Raw genomic sequence first — 19695 nt, forward strand, 5'->3', positions numbered from 1 at the left:
ATAAGTTCTGTGATAACCCAGTGAAATCTGTTCCACTAATAGGTAATACAACTTTTTTACAGACGTCACCTTACCACTGATGTTTCCATAAATATTAACGTCCCATCTTATGAAATGTGTATAACAACTACTTTTCAAACCCGATGTAAGCCATTGTTCAAGCTACACTCATACTACATTTTACAATGGTCTGCACAAAAGTTATTAACTAGAATGTGTCTGTAGGACACAGGGTGTGCCCCCCACTGGTACATTAGTCACAAATAAGGGGCAATAATTCAAATGTTTGCAGTCTTAATGGGGTATAGCCTCAACAAACATTTTATGAAAAGGGTTCATTATTCTAGGCCCTATACTTTTTGAGCTATGAACATCATAAACAAAAAATCCACTATTCTGGCTATTTCAAGGGCCATAACTCTGTAATAAGAGTAAGATTCTCAAGAAGAATGCCAAGAGTGCAAGGCCACATCATGATAAAGACTCCTGCAAGGTTTCCTGAATTTACATCTAATACTTTTTGAGCTAGGCACATAATTAGGTGAAAAGTGCATTTTTTTACTATTTCAGGGGCCATAACTTTAAAAATAGGGGTGGAACCAGCCAAAAAATTAGAGGTGTGCAAGTTTATATCATGATAAAGACTTATGCAAGTTTTCAACCATTTATATTAAATACTTTTTGAGCTAGGCGCATCACAAGGTGAAAATGTGCATTTTTGACTATTTCAGGGCCATAACTCTAAAATTAGGGGGCATAGCCAGACGAAAAATAGGAGGTACGCAAGTTCATATCTTGATATAGACTCATGCAAGGTTTCATCAATTTATATGAAATACTTTTTTAGCTAGGGGTGTCACAAGGTGAAAATGTGCAATTTTGACTATTTCAGGGGCCATAACTCAAAAAATAGGAGGCAGACCCAAATAGAAATAGGAGGTGCACAAGTTCTTATCATGATTAATACACAAGCAAGGTTTCATGAATCTATATCAAATACTTCTTGAGCTAGGCACGTCACCAGGTGAAAATGTGCATTTTTGACTATTTCAGGGGCCATAACTCAAAAAATAGGGGGCAGAGCCAAATGAAAAATAGGAGGTGCGCAAGTTCATATCATGATAAAGAATCATGCAAGGTTTCATCAATTTATATGAAATACTTTTTGAGCTAGGCGTGTCACAAGGTGAAAATGTGCATTTTTGACTATTTCAGGGGCCATAACTCTGAAAATAGGGGGCGGACCCAAATGAAAAATAGGAGGTGCGCAAGTTCATATCATGATTAATACACATGCAAGGTTTCATGAATCTATATCAAATAGTTTTTGAGCTAGGCGCGTCACAAGGTGATAATGTGCATTTTTGACTATTTCAGGGGCCATAACTCTAAAAATAGGGGGCGGAGCCAGACGAAAAATAGGAGGTGTGCAAGTTCATATCATGATAAAGACTCATGCAAGGTTTCATGAATTTATATCAAACACTTTTTGAGCTAGGCGTGTCACGAACTTCGGACGGACGGACGGACGGACGGATGCACGGAAAAGACCAAATCTATATGCCCCCACCACTCATGGGGGGGCACAAAAATGTCCTAGTCCCTGACAACATTTCACATTTAAATTTTTGTGTACACTTCTTTTCCTAATAGTAACAATAATTTGTTTATGACTCTGATCTATGACTGCTTTTTCTATACTTACACTGTTTACAAATTCTTTTCCCTGGTCAATGAGGACAACATTCACAGCACCATGTCTAGAAAAAGCTTTTGGAAGCATTTAGCAACATCTGAGGCCTGCTTTGATGGAATAAGAAATGCCTCAACCCACTTTGTGTAATAGTCTGTTGCAGTGAAGATGTAAAGACCCTTGACTAGTTGTGAAAGATCCTATCAGGTCAACTCTAATCAGTTCAAAAGGACTTAACACCTGTAAACATATGAAAACGTGTGGTTCATCTATGCTGTCAATAATGAAGTATGTCTGCCTGTTTTGATTTTTACGTTAAATATCCCATATGACCAACACTACAGAGGAACAATTAGTTAGAGACACTACGGGTTCTTCATCTTGCCAGACAAAGGCATCCATGCATTTAACCTCAGTCCAAAATACTGTAAGTAATTCACATGTAGTTGGTCAGCCCCAAGTATCAAACATGCAAATCCGAGATAAATAAGTAACAACTTTATGTATATTAGATGACATATTTGGCAGAGTCAATTTACAATATGGTCCACTGTATAAATATGTACAATAAAAATGATTATTGACAATAATGAGTAAAATTTTACAAAAAAAACATGACAAAGTTATGATATGATCCATAACCACAATTACAACACAAGCAATATGAAATGAAACTAGAAAATGCTTTTGTAAAAAAGCGCATGTCTCCCCCAATGCAAAGTCCTATAGGCAAGAAGTCAATAGGGGTCAGGAGCGAAAGTCAAAGAGACACTAATGGTTGGCTGCAATAGGGATCATCTACTTGGCATGTCCAGTCATCCCGCTAAATTTCAACACTTTTGGCCTAGTGGTTCTCAAGTCACTGTTCAGGCTCCTGTGACCTTGACCTTTGATCAAGTGACCTCAAAATAGATAGGGGTCATCTACTCTGCATGTCCAATCATCCTATTAAGTTTCAACATTGTAGGTCAAATGGTTCTCAAGTTTTGTCAAAAAAATGATTTTACATGAACAGGCCACTGTGACCTTGACCTTTAATAGGCTGACCCCAAAATCAATAGGGGTCATCTACTCTGCATGTTCAATCATCCTATGAAGTTTCAACATTCTGGGTCAAGTGGTTCTCAAGTTATTGATCGGAACTGGTTATCAATGTTCAGGCCCCTGTGACCTTGACCTTTAATGGAGTGACCCCAAAAACAATAGGGGTCATTTACTCTGCATGAACAATCATCCTATGAAGTTTCAACATTCTGGGTTGAGAGGTTCTCAAGTTATTGATTGGAAATGGTTTTCCATGTTCAGGCCCCTGTGGCCTTGACCTTTAACAGAGTGACCCTAAAATCGTTAGGGGTCATCTACTCTGCATGACCAATCATCCTATGAAGTTTCATCATTCTGGGTCTAGTGGTTCTCAAGTTACTGACCGGAAATGGTTTTCAATGTTCAGGCCCCTGTGACCTTGACCTTTCACAGAGTGACCCCAAAATCGTTAGGGGTCATCTACTCTGCATGACCAATCATCCTATTAAGTTTTAACATTCTGGGTGAAGTGGTTCTCAAGTTACTGACTGGAAATGGTTTTCAATGGTCATCTACTCTGCATGTCCAACCATCCTATTAAGTTTCAACATTGTAGGTCAAATGGTTCTCAAGTTATGTCCAAAAAATGATTTTACATGAACAGGCCACTGTGACCTTGACCTTTAATAGGCTGACCCCAAAATCAATAGGGGTCATCTACTCTGCATGTTCAATCATCCTATGAAGTTTCAACATTCTGGGTCAAGTGGTTCTCAAGTTATTGATCGGAACTGGTTATCAATGTTCAGGCCCCTGTGACCTTGACCTTTAACAGAGTGACCCCAAAAACAATAGGGGTCATTTACTCTGCATGAACAATCATCCTATGAAGTTTCAACATTCTGGGTTGAGAGGTTCTCAAGTTATTAATTGGAAATATTTTCCATGTTCAGGCCCCTGTGGCCTTGACCTTTAAAAGAGTGACCCTAAAATCGTTAGGGGTCATCTACTCTGCATGACCAATCATCCTATGAAGTTTCATCATTCTGGGTCAAGTGGTTCTCAAGTTACTGACCGGAAATGGTTTTCAATGTTCAGGCCCCTGTGACCTTGACCTTTCACAGAGTGACCCCAAAATCGTTAGGGGTCATCTATTCTGCATGACCAATCATCCTATTAAGTTTTAACATTCTGGGTGAAGTGGTTCTCAAGTTACTGATTGGAAATGGTTTTCCATGTTCAGGCCCCTGTGACCTTGACCTTTAATGGCGTGACCCCAAAATCGATAGGGGTCATCTACTTTGCATGTACAATCATCCTATGAAGTTTCAACATTCTGGGTCAAGTGATTCTCTAGTTATTGATCGGAAATGGTTTTCCATGTTCAGGCCCCTGTGACCTTGACCTTTTATGGAGTGACCCCAAAATCAATAGGGGTCATCTTCTCTTTATGACCAATCATCCTATGAAGTTTCAACATTCTGGGTGAAGTGGTTCTCTAGTTATTGATCGGAAATGGTTTTCAATGTTCAGGCCCCTGTGACCTTGACCTTTGACGGAGTGACCCAAAAATCAAAGGGGTCATCTACTCTTCATGACCAATCATCCTATCAAGTTTCAACATTCTGGGTCAAGTGGTTCTCTAGTTATTGATCGGAAATGGTTTTCAATGTTCAGGCCCCTGTGACCTTGACCTTTGACGGAGTGACCCCAAAATCAATAGGGGACATCTACTCTTCATGGCCAATCATCCTATTAAGTTTCAACATTCTGGGTCAAGTGGTTCTCTAGTTATTGATCGGAAATGGTTTTCAATGTTCAGGCCCCTGTGACTTTGACCTTTGATGGAGTGACCCCAAAAACAATAGGGGTCGTCTACTCCAGCAGCCCTACAACCCTATGAAGTTTGAAGGTTCTAGGTCAAATGGTTCTCCAGTTATTGCTCGGAAATTAAGTGTGACGTACGGACGGACGGACAGGGCAAAAACAATATGTCTTCTGGGGGAGACATAATAAAATTATATATATGACTATTACATGTATATAAATAAAATATTCTAAGTAAAGTTAATGACATACTGTGAAATCATTTAAATTCGCTGGCATGAAATTTCGCGCAAACGTGAAAAAGGACTGTTTCACGCGAGCTTTAATTCAAACATTTTCAATTTTAGTAATGAAAAAATATAATCTAAAAATAATAATAGCGTGGTCTTAAATTTGCGCATCAGTCCTAGTGCGAAATACGCGAAAATTCGTCCTACACAAAAAATATGATTTCACAGTACTGCGAAATCATTTAAATTCGCTGGCATGAAATTTCGCGCAAAACGTAAAAAAGGACTGTTTCGCACGGGCTTTAATTCATGCATTTTCAATTTATAAATGAAAACAAGAGGGCCATGATGGCCCTATATTGCTCACCTGAGTACCATTGCTTTAGCCAAAACAAAAAAAAAAAAAATTCTTACAAGGTACAGATATGTCAAAATACACCTAAAAATTGGAGGTACCATCCATGTTGTACAACAGAAAAGTGGTCTCAGTTTTTCCCTACGACCAATAATAAAAAAGTTACTAAATAAGCTATTTATAGTAACATAAAAGGGAAGTAATAAAAAAATATTGTAAGCAGACAAAAGAAGGATCTGCCAAATAAAAACAAAAGCACTGCAATGCAACGCAAATGCAGAGCAATATTCACATAAAACAAAGTCATATGACCTTTGACCCCTAAGTGTGACCTTGACATTGAATTTAGCCATCTGAAACATGCGCTCTGCACATCCTTTCAATGAGTGAACATTTGTGTCAGGTTTCTCTGAAATCCATCAAGGGGTTCAAGAGTTACAGAGCCGGAGGGAAATTGCTAACCAACACACAGACAGACAGACGGACACCGAGGCAATAACATGTTTTTTTTTTTTTTTTTTTTTTTTTTTTTTTTGGATTTAACGTCGCACCAACACATGATAGGTCATATGGCGACTTTCCAGCTTTAATGATGGAGGAAGACCCCAGGTGCCCCTACGTGCATTATTTCATCACGAGCAGGCACCTGGGTAGAACCACCTACCTTCCGTAAGCCAGCTGGATGGCTTCCTCACATGAAGAATTCAACGCCCCGAGTGAGGCTCGAACCCACATCGATGAGGGGCAAGTGATTTGAAGTCAGCGACCTTAACCACTCGGCCACGGAGGCCCCTGAGGCAATAACATAATACGTCCCTGTGGGCGTATAAAGAAGAATCAAGATCTTATGGTGATACAAGTTGTGTGCAAGTTTGGTTAAAATCAAATCATAAATGAAGCTGCTATTGTGCAGACAAGGTCAAAATAGCTAATTTTGACCACTTCAGGGGTCATAACTCTAGAACCCATGCTGGAATCTTGCCAGTTCCAGAAAGGAACCAAGATCTTATGGTGATACAAGCTGTGTGCAAGATTGGTAAAAATCAAATCATAAATAAAGCTGCTATTGTGCAGACAAGCTCAAAATAGCTAATTTTGGGCCTTTCAGGGGCCATAACTCTGGAACCCATAACGAAATCTAGCCAGTTCCAGAAAGGAACCAAGATCTTATGGTAATACAAGTTGTGTGCAAGTTGTGTACAAGGTCAAAATAGCTAATTTTGGGCCTTTCAGGGGCCATAACTCTGGAACCCATAACGAAATCTAGCCAGTTCCAGAAAGGAACCAAGATCTTATGGTGATACAAGTTGTGTGCAAGTTGTGTACAAGGTCAAAATAGCTAATTTTGGGCCTTTCAGGGGCCATAACTCTGGAACCCATAACGAAATCTAGCCAGTTCCAGAAAGGAACCAAGATCTTATGGTAATACAAGTTGTGTGCAAGTTGTGTACAAGGTCAAAATAGCTGATTTTGGGCCTTTCAGGGGCCATAACTCTGGAACCCATAATGAAATCTAGCCAGTTCCAGAAAGGAACCAAGATCTTATGGTAATACAAGTTGTGTAAGTTTGGTAAAAATCAAATCATAACTAGAAAATGCTTTTGTAAAAAAGCGCATGTCTCCCCCAATGCAAAGTCCTATAGGCAAGAAGTCAATAGGGGTCAGGAGCGAAAGTCAAAGAGACACTGATGGCTGGCTGCAATAGGGATCATCTACTTGGCATGTCCAGTCATCCCACTAAATTTCAACACTCTTGGCCTAGTGGTTCTCAAGTCACTCTTCAGGCTCCTGTGACCTTGACCTTTGATCGGATGACCTCAAAATAAATAGGGGCTATCTACTCTGCATGTCCAATCATCCTATTAAGTTTCAACATTGTAGGTCAAGTGGTTCTTAAGTTATTTCCAAAAAATGATTTTACATGAACAGGCCACTGTGACCTTGACCTTTAATGGAGTGACCCCAAAAACAATAGGGGTCATTTACTCTGCATGAACAATCATCCTATGAAGTTTCAACATTCTGGGTCGAGAGGTTCTCAAGTTATTGATTGGAAATGGTTTTCCATGTTCAGGCCCCTGTGGCCTTGACCTTTAACAGAGTGACCCTAAAATCGTTAGGGGTCATCTACTCTGCATGACCAATCATCCTATGAAGTTTCATCATTCTGGGTCAAGTGGTTCTCAAGTTACTGACCGGAAATGGTTTTCAATGTTCAGGCCCCTGTGACCTTGACCTTTCACAGAGTGACCCCAAAATCGTTAGGGGTCATCTACTCTGCATGACCAATCATCCTATTAAGTTTCAACATTCTGGGTCAAGTGGTTCTCAAGTTACTGACCAGAAATGGTTTTCAATGTTCAGGCCCCTGTGACCTTGACCTTTGACGGAGTGACCCCAAAATCAATAGGGGTCATCTACTCTTCATGACCAATCATCCTATGAAGTTTCAACATTCTGGGTGAAGTGGTTCTCTAGAAATTGATCGGAAATGGTTTTCAATGTTCAGGCCCCTGTGACCTTGACCTTTGACGGAGTGACCCCAAAATCAATAGCGGTCATCTACTCTTCATGACCAATCATCCTATGAAGTTTCAACATTCTGGGTCAAGTGGTTCTCTGGTTATTGATCGGAAATGGTTTTCAATGTTCAGGCCCCTGTGACCTTGACCTTTGATGGAGTGACCCCAAAATCAATAGGGGACATCTACTCTTCATGACCAATCATCCTATGAAGTTTCAACATTCTGGGTCAAGTGGTTCTCTAGTTATTGATCGGAAATGGTTTTCAATGTTCAGGCCCCTGTGACCTTGACCTTTGACGGAGTGACCCCAAGATCAATAGGGGTCATCTACTCTTCATGACCGATCATCCTATTAAGTTTCAACATTCTGGGTCAGGTGGTTCTCTAGTTATTGATCGGAAATGGTTTTCAATGTTCAGGCCCGTGTGACCTTGACCTTTGATGGAGTGACCCCAAAAACAAATGGGGTCGTCTACTCCAGCAGCCCTACAACCCTATGAAGTTTGAAGGTTCTAGGTCAAATGGTTCTCCAGTTATTGCTCGGAAATGAAGTGTGACGTACGGACGGACGGACGGAAGGACAGACTGACGGACGGACAGGGCAAAAACAATATGTCTCCTACGGGAGACATAAATAAAGCTGCTATTTTGCAGACAAGCTCAAAATAGCTCATTTTGGCCCTTTCAGGGGCCATAACTCTGGAACCCATAAAGGAATCTGGCCAGTTCCAGAAAGGAACCAAGATCTTATGGCAATACAAGTTGTGTGCAAGATAAGTAAAAATCAAATCATAAATAAAGCTGCTATTGTGCAGACAAGCTCAAAATAGCTACTTTTGGGCCTTTCAGGGGCCATAACTCTGGAACCCATGATGGAATCAAGCCAGTTCCAGAAAGGAACAAAGATCTTATGGTAATACAAGTTGTGTGCAAGTTTGGTAAAAATCCAATCATAAATAAAGCTGCTATTTTGCAGACAAGCTCAAAATAGCTAATTTTGACCACTTCAGGGGCCATAACTCTGGAACCCATAACGGAATCTGGCCAGTTCCAGAAAGGAACCAAGATCTTATGGTGATACAAGTTGTGTGCAAGATTGGTAAAAATCAAATCATAAATAAAGCTGCATTTGTGCAGACAAGCTCAAAATAGCTAATTTTGGGCCTTTCAGGGGCCATAACTCTGGAACCCATAATGGAATCTAGCCAGTTCCAGAAAGGAACCAAGATCTTATAGTGATAGAAGTTGTGTGCAAGTTTGGTAAAAATAAAATCATAAATAAAGCTGCTATTTTGCAGACAAGCTCAAAATAGCTCATTTTGGCCCTTTCAGGGGCCATAACTGTGGAACCCATAATGGGATCTGGCCAGTTCAACAAAGGAACAAAGATCTTATGGTGATACAAGTAGTGTGCAAGTTTTGTTAAAATAAAATCATAAATGAAACCACTATCGTGCAGACAAGAAATTGTTGACGGACGGACGGACGTACTGACTGACGACGGACAAAGGGTGATCACAAAAGCTCACATTGTCACTATGTGACAGATGAGCTAAAAAAATAATAATACCGTGGTCTTAAATTTGCGCATTGGTTCTAGCATGAAGAACGCGAAAATTCGTCCTACACGAATAAAAATGATTTCACAGTACATAAATAGTCTGCTCATGCAGGAACTTTTAAGAATTTGTTAGATGGTATTTTCTCATAGTAATTTTGATTGCGAAAAATGCCAGTGAAGGTATGACAAGTCTTGTGCCCTGCAGCAATAGCCATGCTAACCAGACTTATCAATCTAATCAGTTCAATTCTTATCAATATGACCATTTTGTGTTGATTCACCGAAAACCAAACTCACTAAGTAAACCAACGTACAACAATGTCATTTGAGTATAAATAATCACAATGTCACCTATTTTCCCATAAACAGCAAGATGAAACCCTGATTTACTGTTGCTGCTTTTAAATTAATGTTCAATTACCTTTATTTGCTGCAGTTCAGGTTTCTGTGCTGGTTTAAGTGGATCTGACTTCTTGCAGGTTATACATCACTTTACCTAATGAAAAAAATCAGAATATGAAATAAAATCAAAGCAATTTATAACATTTGGTTTTTTTCTTCAATTTCAATCTCTAGTTCTAAACTTTAAACTTTCTTAACAGATTAAATATGTTGAAACAAAGTCTCAGTTAAGGTCTGAAATGGAGATTAATGTGCGTTAATATTATTCTACTCCAGGATTAAAGTTCTTGTCAAGTCTTGGGTCATGGTAATTTTCCAAATGTATTTGAAAAGATTATCAAACGTTTTATTAAAAGAGGTTACGACCCAACTGTTTTGAGACATACCGCATGTTTAGTGTCAACCCGTTTACAGTTGGACACTACGCTTCCCTCTTTGATTGCGTCTGACGGAAGAGGGGGAGGACTCTATGATGAGCAGTTTTTAAATCCTACCAGGACTGAACTGTTTTGATATTTGTCTTCTGGCCTGCTTCGTCGGGCCCTTAAGGGTGTTTCTCTTGTTGCTCTGTCTTCTGAAAAGGCATTGAGTACATACGTTTTTGGTTCTTAAGGTTTGCTTTTTATATATTTATACACGAGCATTTTTGTGTTTTACATGTCATGCCTTTTTGTTTCCATTACGTGTGTTAGAGATTCACCTGGAGGGGATTACTTTTATTTACACTGTCCCATGTCTTTGGAACACGGTGGGGGTAAGAGTGAGGTTGGGTGCGCACCATAAACCGGTTTAAGCTCCCCAGTGGTGTTTTTGCCACTGACCGTTCCAAGGCGGTGCCCCACTGTGTTCCTTTGTTTGTTCGTTTTGTCCTCTTGTGTAGGTTTGTGTGTGTATGTGTGTATGTTCCTTTGTTTGTTCGTTTTGTCCTCGTGTGTTGGCGTTCGTTTTGTCCTGATGTGTAAGCTTTGAGTGTGTGTGTGTGTGTGTGTGTGTGTGTGGTGCACGCGTTTGCGTGTTGGGGGGTTCGTTTTGAGGAGGCTGCGCTTTTGGTGCGTGGCGTTCCCTGTTTGATATTTTTCTTTCTTTTTTTTTAGACCACCCCTCGGGTGAATTTTTGTTTTAGTTTTTTTACACCACATAATTATACCTTGGTTGATCATAATTTTATACAATATACCAAAGTATTCATAATAAGTAGAAGAAACTTTCACCACAGGTAATATTTTATTAAACAGCACATTTTGTCCTATATCACATGCACTTTGACTGTTCATTTACTATTTTGTAGAAGATATCCAGCTTCTTTTTCGGAAAAATTTGTCATTACTTTTATGAATACCGAGTGTCTAAAATATTTCTCCAGGTACTCCAGGTGTTGAAAGTGTTACAATGTCCATTTTAAAAAATATAAAAGTTGCAAAATGAAAGTGAAAGTTACATTATAGAGCTGTCAAAATGACCAAAAACTGCAATATTTTAAAAAATATAGCAGTTAATCAGTTTTCATTTCCTGGAGTACCTAGGTAAATATGTTAGACACACAAAAGAAACAAATTTAGAGAAAAAAATTGTTTGAAAAAGAACTTTGATATTTTCTATAAAATAGAATATGGACAATTGAAGTACGTGTTTTAAGAAAAAATACATGTTACCGAACAAGGTAACCTTTACAGAAAGTATTTTCTACCCCTTCTGAACAATTCTGTATATGTATATATGTTATGAATATTACGGGTCTGTCAGTATGTTTTCCAAAAGGAAGTGTCTAAGGGTACAGATCCGTACCTCTAGACAAGACTGTAAACGGTTTTCTAGGGGTACGGACCTCCGTTTTTCTAGAGATTAAGTGTCATTTACATTTAAAATTTTATTGAAAATGAAAGAACAAATAAGACTTCACCAATATTCACCTTAAACTTGGATCTAAGTGGTTTATAGATAACAACCTTCATCCGATTTGTTACATTTTCCTTCGAAACGTAAATAACCGAGGAACACCGAATAAATCACGAGGATTCGAACTGGCAGAAAAAAAGATATAAAGATTTATAAAAAAAATGTTAAATATGTTTGAAAAAAAACAACAACACTATTTTTACTGATAATTAACTCTTAGGGTATTTATGTTTTCTACACATTTGTTAGCCATTACGAGATACAAGGGACGTTTTAACAAACAATTTCTTTACTTAATATTGATTATAAAACAATCAGTTCCGTGCTGATTATCATTATATCTTGTTAGATAACAAAATAAAACAAACAAAATAAATAGATGCATAATTATTATTATTACGCCTATTTTTTTCTGCTGAATTACATATATATAATTTATTCAACGGTTAGATTCACTCATTTATCTACTATCAACAAACTAATCCGCACATATTCATTTGGAGTTCCTCGGTTATTTAGGTTTTGAAAGGGAAGGTAAACAATCGGGTGAACGCCGGTATCTGTACATCACTTAAATCCAAGTTTTAAGTAAACACTAAAAAAAAAGTTTTATTTGTTATTTCATTTTCAACAAAATTTAAGATGTAAATAACCCTAAATCCCTAGAAAAAGGAGGTCCGTACCCCTAGAAAACCCCCAACAGGCTTGTCTAGAGGTACGGATCTCACATTATGCAGCCTTTAGATTTAGGCCTGTTTAGTTCATTGAAGGGTGACTGGAGACAATCAGTGAGGGACTGGCAAGCTGATAATGTTAGAGCATTTGTAACAAAACAAACCTTCTATTGTTTGTGCAGTTTGAAATAAGCATATACTTTGAGGTTTTACTGTCCGTTTCCACAGGGTTCTGTGCACAGTCTTTATAATTTTGAAATGAAATACATCTGTAGTTTTCATAACTATGTCTTATTATGGAATATGTTTTCATGTTACAGTCTTTTTGTGCATTTTTTAAAAAGACAGCCCTTGTTCGGAATTAGAATACCATTTGTTCGGTATTGGAGTCCTTGTTCGGTAATAGAGTACTTAGGCTATTGTTACAACAGTCTTATTATGGCTGTATATAAAATCATACAAATGTGAGACTCCATGCAAAAAGAACCTAAATACCAATCGTTGTTTTGGTAAATAGAAAATGAAGGTATTGGCATGCATTACCGAACATAATGATTATGTTGCTTAAGTGTTCTGTAATAGGCGACCCCGCTCTATATAGATCTATCATGTAAAACAATGTCGGTGAATGAAAAGTTTTAGGTAGATTTTAAAAAGCTGAATGTTTTTGAAAAGGGAATGAATTATCATTTATAGTAAAAAATCTTGGAAAGTTTGTTTAGTGGATTTTTAAACTAGTAATGGAAAAAATGACCAAAACTATCCTGTATATCCTAATCAGTATATATGTAAACAATTGCATGGAGAGAAAAACACATGGATTTCTGTTATTGAAAAAAAATGTACTGAAGTTGTTTTCTGTCTGATATACCATAAAACACTACTATATTTCATTTCTTTGAATTGGAATGCAGGAAAAATTAGTTACCTTTCCGCTATACCCTAAAGCACTGTACGATATACAATAGATGATGTGTGCGTAGTATGTATTTATTGTGATTAAAGTCCATTTTAGAACAATCTGGGACTGGAATTATAAGCATTTGTACACTGTTACGTCCGTAAAAAGTAGCGCACCAACTTTTGGCTTGATTTTTTTCAGTTGGGCGAGCGCAAGCCAAAAACAAATTTGTGTTTCTAAAAATATACGAGCGGTAAATCCAATGAAAAACTTTTAAATTTGGCAAGGCCTTACTAACAATTTAAATTACATACTAACTGCTACCTTTATCAAAGTAAAATGGTAGGATATATCACAATATAGTCTTGGTACATGTCTTTATAAACCTACTGGGTTGAAACTGTGACAGACGTGTTTAATTATTACCTTTTATAAAAACCCAAGGTGACAAGGTAAAACCAAGAATAATTCTAGAATATGTGATAGAGAGATTAGGGGTTCACGTGAATAACCTCATTATTCAAGTGGCCCTTATGCTTTCTATTTTGTATCACCAATAATGAAAAATTCGGTTACTAGTTTTGATTGACAAGTTTACATTCCATTTGTTGGTACTATCACATGTGGAAGCGTACTTTCACTGAAACAGAGAACAGTTTCTGAAAGTTCAACATTTCCTTACAATATTCTATATTTAGGCAGGACTTAATTACATGTACTCTAACTTAACTTAACTTTGTTAGAGTACGGCTTATAGCCATGCCTCTTCCTATTTATAGATATGTTTTCCTATTACAGATAGAAGTTAACAGTTATAATGACACTACAGGTAAACTGTGACACATAATGGTTTATTGTCCTAGTTCACTATATAGCAGATTATTTCTAATTTTCAGTATTTCACTGCAGGTTTTTGTTAAATTCCAAGCCAATCCTCGATGCTTGTATGTGTAATATTTTGCATCAACTACAGATTTTATTAGAACAGAACTTATATAAGCTTCCAGTTCGATCCATTTCGTTTGATACATGTACAGTTATTTTGTACTATATAATATGCATATGATAACGAGGAATGAAATATGTTTAAACTACAGATTTTCATATTTATTAAGTAACATTTTATTTTCTCAGACAGACTGACAGACAGACAGAAAGACGAACAAGCTTGAGGTTACATTGCCACCGCCCCTACCCCTTGCTTAAACTGTGCTATATGAATCTTGTTGTATAAACATATCTTTATAATAAGGTAAAAACAAGAGGACCATGATGGTCCTGAATCGCTCACCTCTTCCCACATGACCCAGTTTTGAATATGACGTCGTTTTTTCTATTATTTGACATAGTGACCTAGTTTTTGAGCTCATGTGACCCAGTTTTGAACTTGACCTAGATATTATCAAGATAAAAATTCTGACCAATTTTCATGAAGATCAATTGCAAAATATGGTCTCTAGAGAGGTCACAAGGTTTTTCTATTATTTGACCTATTGACTAGTTTTTTATGGCACGTGACCCAGTTTCAAACTTGACCTAGATATCATCAAGATGAACATTCTGACCAATTATTATGGAGATCGATACACAAGTATGGCCTCTAGAGAGGTCACAAGGTTTTTCTATTTTTAGACCTACTGACCTAGTTTTTGACCGCACGTGACCCTGTTTCGTACTTGACCTAGATATCATCAAGATGAACATTCAGACCAATTTTCATACAGATCCCATGAAAAATATGGCCTTTAGAGAGGTCACAAGGTTTTTCAATTATTTGACCTACTGACCTAGTTTTTGAGGGCACGTGACCGACTTTCGAACTTGACCTAGATATCATCAAGATGAACATTCAGACCAAGTTTCATACAGATCCCATGAAAAATATGGCCTCTAGAGAGGTCACAAGGTTTTTATATTATTTGACCTACTGACCTAGTTTTTGACCGCACATGACCCTGTTTCAAACTTGACTTAGATATCATCAAGATAAACATTCAGACCAATTTTCATACAGATCCCATGAAAAATATGGCCTTTAGAGAGGTCACAAGGTTTTTCTATTATTTGACCTACTGACCTAGTTTTTGACGGCACGTGACCCACTTTCGAACTTGAACTAGATATCATCAAGGTGAACATTTTGACCAATTTTCATGAAGATCTCATGAAATATATGGCCTCTAGAGAGGTCACAATGTTTTTTCTATTTTTAGACCTACTGACCTAGTTTTTGATCGCACGTGACCCAGTTTTGAACTTGGCCTAGATATCATCAAGATGAACATTCAGACCAATTTTCATACAGATCCCATGAAAAATATGGCCTTTAGAGAGGTCACAAGGTTTTTCTTTTATTTGACCTACTGACCTACTTTTTGAAGACACGTGACCCAGTTTCGAACTTGACCTAGATATCATCAAGATGAACGTTCTGACCAATTTTCATGAAGATCTCATGAAATATATGGCCTCTAGAGAGGTCACAAGGTTTTTCTATTTTTAGACCTACTGACCTAGTTTTTGACGGCACGTGACCCAGTTTCGAACTTGACCTAGATATCATCAAGGTGAACATTCTGACCAAATTTCATAAAGATCCCATGAAAACTGTGACCTCTAGAGTGGTCACAAGCAAAAGTTTACGGACGCACGCACGCACGCACGGACGGACGGACGACGGACGACGGACACCGCGCGATCACAAAAGCTCACCTTGTCACTTTGTGACAGGTGAGCTAAAAATTCTACATAATATCATATAATGAGAATTACGTTTTATGAGAACTGTATGTTTCTGCAAGCTTTTCATTTAGACTTCAATTCACCAAAAGAAAAAGTAGCCTGAAAGATTCATATTTGTAGATCCTACAACTTATTCTACTGAGTTGAGGAGGAAGGCCAAAGTATTTTCTTATGGAGAGATATCTTAAATTACTCAATTAGAAAACTTGATATATGAAATACAAGAGCTGTCAGTGGACAGCGTGCTCGGCTATTCTCAGTGCTTGATAGTATAATATAAGCTATCAGTAAAACTTTAACATTACAATAAGCATATTCTAAGTCGAAAAGGGGCCATAATTCAGTCAAAATGCTTGATAGAGTTCCCTCCTCCTTTTTACAGATTGGGGTCATGATGGTAAACAAGTATGCAAAATATGAAAGCAATATCTCAATGGACTTTGAAAATATTTGGGGTGGTACGCAAACTTTAACATTGGTGTGACACTCACGCTCATGCTAACACTAATGCTAGCACTCATGCCGACACCGGGGCAAGTAGGATGGCTCCCCTTTTCTTCGAATAGTCGAGCTAGAAAGTCATTAGTACCCAGGCAAAATATGGAGTTATCAGCATGCAAGAGAGACGACCCGACCAAAATTACAGAAATTAGGCTAACACAAAGCAAACATAGTTTTAAGCTATTAAGCAAAATCAAAATCAATATCAGTATCAGTAGAAATGTCTCATCTTGAATGTATCCAAAAAAGAACATGGAATACTAATTATTCTTATTGAATAAAAAATATTCAAGTTGACAGACTTTTTTCTTTTTTGGTATAAAGTCAGTATAAATTTCAGCTGCAGCTGTTGAACAAAGATAAGAAAAAACACAGAGCCGGGCTCTTTCAAAAGTTATTAATTCTATTACCTCCCTTTAATATCGAATTCAACCAATTTCTGTCAAAGTTACACAAAAGAAAATTAGCTTTATAAACATTCTTGTCACTGAACAGTCTTTTTATTTGTGTAATAAACAAGAGGGCCATGATGGCCCTATATCGCTCACCTGTTATCATTGCACTTGAGGTCAAGAATATCCTCAGAAAAAATATCTAAGTCCAAAGGACAGGAACAACAAAGGAAAGAAATTTAACCAAAAAGAAAAAAAAATTCTTACAAGGTACAGATATGTCAAAATACACCTAAACATTGGAGGTACCATCCATATTGTACCACAAGAAAAATGGCCTCGGTTTTTCCCTATGGGCAATAATAAAAAAGTTACTAAAATAAGCTATTTATTGTAACGTAAAAGGGAAGTAATTAAAAAGAAAATTATTGTAGGTGAACAAAAGAAGGATCTGCCAAATAAATCTGTTGACATAGATGAAATTTCTGATCAGTATCTTCATTAGTTACAGAGACATATCCATTTTAATTTGAAATAAAGGGAGGTAATTTGACATAAAATCAGTCCATATTATCTACCCTGACTGGCTCAGTCCAACTAATGACAATAATGAAATTTCAAATAAGTCCTATAAGTACTTACTGATATAAAGCCATTTTGACTACAATCAGGGGAGGTAATCAAATATAAAAACAAGAGGACCATGATGGTCCTGAATCGCTCACCTATCCCCACATGACCCAGTGTTGAACTGAGTACGACGTCTTCATTTCTATTATTTGACAAAGTGACCTAGTTTTTGAGCACATGTGACCTAGATATCATCAAGATAAAAAATTCTGACCAATTTTCATGAAGATCCATTGAAAAATATGACCTCTAGAGAGGTCACAAGGTTTTTCTATTTTTAGATCTACTGACCTAGTTTTTGACCGCACGTGACCCAGTTTCGAACTTGGCCTAGATATCATCAACAGGAACATTCTGATCAATTTTCATGACGATCCATTGAGAAACATGGCCTCTAGAGACGTCACAAGGTTTTTCTATTTTTCGACCTACTGACCTAGTTTTTGACCGCACGTAACCCAGTTTCAAACCTAACCTAGATATCATCAAGGTGAACATTCTCACCAATTTTCATGAAGATCCATTGAGAAATATGGCCTCTAGAGAGGTCACAAGGTTTTTCTATTTTTAGACCTACTGACCTAGTTTTTGACCGCACGTGACCCAGTTTCGAACTTGACTTAGATATCATTAAGGTGAACATTCTGACCAATTTTCCTGAAGATCCATTGAGAAATATGGCCTCTAAAGAGATCACAAGGTTTTCCTATTTTTAGACCTACTGACCTAGTTTTTGACCCCACATGACCCAGTTTCGAAATTGACCTAGATATCATCAAGGTGAACATTCTGACCAATTTTCATGAAGATCCATAGAGAAATATGGCCTCCAGAGAGGTCACAAGGTTTTTCTATTTTTAGACCTACTGACCTAGTTTTTGACCGCACATGACCCAGTTTCGAACCTGACCTAGATATCATCAAGATGAACATTCTGACTAATTTTCATGAAGATCCATTGAGAAATATGGCCTCTAGAGAGGTCACAAGGTTTTTCTATTTTTAGACCTACTGACCTGGTTTTTGACCCCTCGTGACCCAGTTTCGAACTTGACCTAGATATCATCAAGGTAAACATTCTGACCAATTTTCATGAAGATCTCATGAAAAATATGGCCTCTAGAGAGGTCACAAGGTTTTTCTATTTTTAGACCTACTGACCTAGTTTTTGACCGCACGTGACCCAGTTTCAAACTTGACCTAGATATCATCAAGATGAACATTCTGACCAACTTTCATAAAGATCCCATAAAAAATGTGACCTCTAGAGTGGTCACAAGCAAAAGTTTACGCACGCACGAACGCACGCACACACGGACGGACGGACGACGGACGCCACGCGATCACAAAAGCTCACCTTGTCACTTTGTGATAGGTGAGCTAAAAACTCTGGAACCTATGATTGGATCTGATTTGTCATGAAATCCAAGATTTATTGTTGTTGAAGATATTTTGGAAGTTTGTATCAAATAAAACCATAAATGAAGTCTCTATATGGCTGCAAAAGCCAAAATAGCCAATTTTGGACCTTTAAGGGGCCATTACTCTGGAACCCATGATGGAATCTGGCCAGTTCAAGAAAGGAATCAAGATCTTTTGGTGATACAAGTTGTGTGCAAGTTTGGTTAAAATCAAATCATAAATGAAGTTGCTATTGTGCAGACAAGGTCAAAATAGCTAATTTCGGCCCTTTCAGGGGCCATAACTCTGGAACCTATTATGATAAACGAAAAAGCAATACATAGTTTATAACACAATGAAAAACAAAGGGCAAGCTTAGGAGAAGACGATGGTTCAGTCCATAAAAATACAAAGGTTTTTGTTTGATATTGGAAAATTGCATCTCCCATAAATCATTGATGCATTGAATTATTAATCCCCTACTATAGGATGCACTTTTCCATCTGTCTGTCCATTCAAAATTTAGTGTCTGGTCCATAACTCTGTCATTTGTGAAGGGATTTTAATATTACTTGGAACAAATGTTCCCCATGATGAGACAACTATCATGCACATGACAGACCCCTGGCTCAAAAGTCAAGATCACAATAGGGGGTCAAAGGTTAGCAGGGCCTTTTTCCTGTCCAGTTCATAACTCTGCCACCCATGAAAAGATTACTTGGCACAAATATACCTCATAATAATAAACAATCAATTATTTAAACTGTAAAACACGTAATGTCAAACAAATCAGACGGTAAATAAATAAATTTAGTAATTCACATTGTTATAATGAAACTTATTTGATCAAGATTATAAATCTGTTGATAAATACTGAGATTAAAAATAAAAATGTTGACATTTTGTTTACCTTTAACTATATAATCCATCTAAAAATCAAAA

The 19695-nt window shown here is 37.5% G+C and overlaps 1 long non-coding RNA gene across 5 annotated transcripts in view; it reads right to left on the reverse strand.

Annotated features, from left to right (window-relative positions):
* LOC123540288 (uncharacterized) overlaps window positions 1-9751 on the reverse strand; it is a 30652-nt gene extending 20901 nt beyond the window's left edge. For all 5 annotated transcript variants that reach the window (XR_008367304.1, XR_008367306.1, XR_008367305.1 and 2 more), the window contains exons 1-2: window positions 9636-9751; window positions 1706-1933 (exon numbers count right to left, since the gene is read on the reverse strand). This is a non-coding gene — a long non-coding RNA (uncharacterized LOC123540288). The remainder of the gene's footprint in view (window positions 1-1705; window positions 1934-9635) is intronic.
* Window positions 9752-19695: the final 9944 nt, after the last annotated feature.

The sequence above is a fragment of the Mercenaria mercenaria genome, chromosome 15 (assembly GCF_021730395.1).
Source record: "Mercenaria mercenaria strain notata chromosome 15, MADL_Memer_1, whole genome shotgun sequence".
NCBI lineage: Eukaryota > Metazoa > Mollusca > Bivalvia > Venerida > Veneridae > Mercenaria > Mercenaria mercenaria.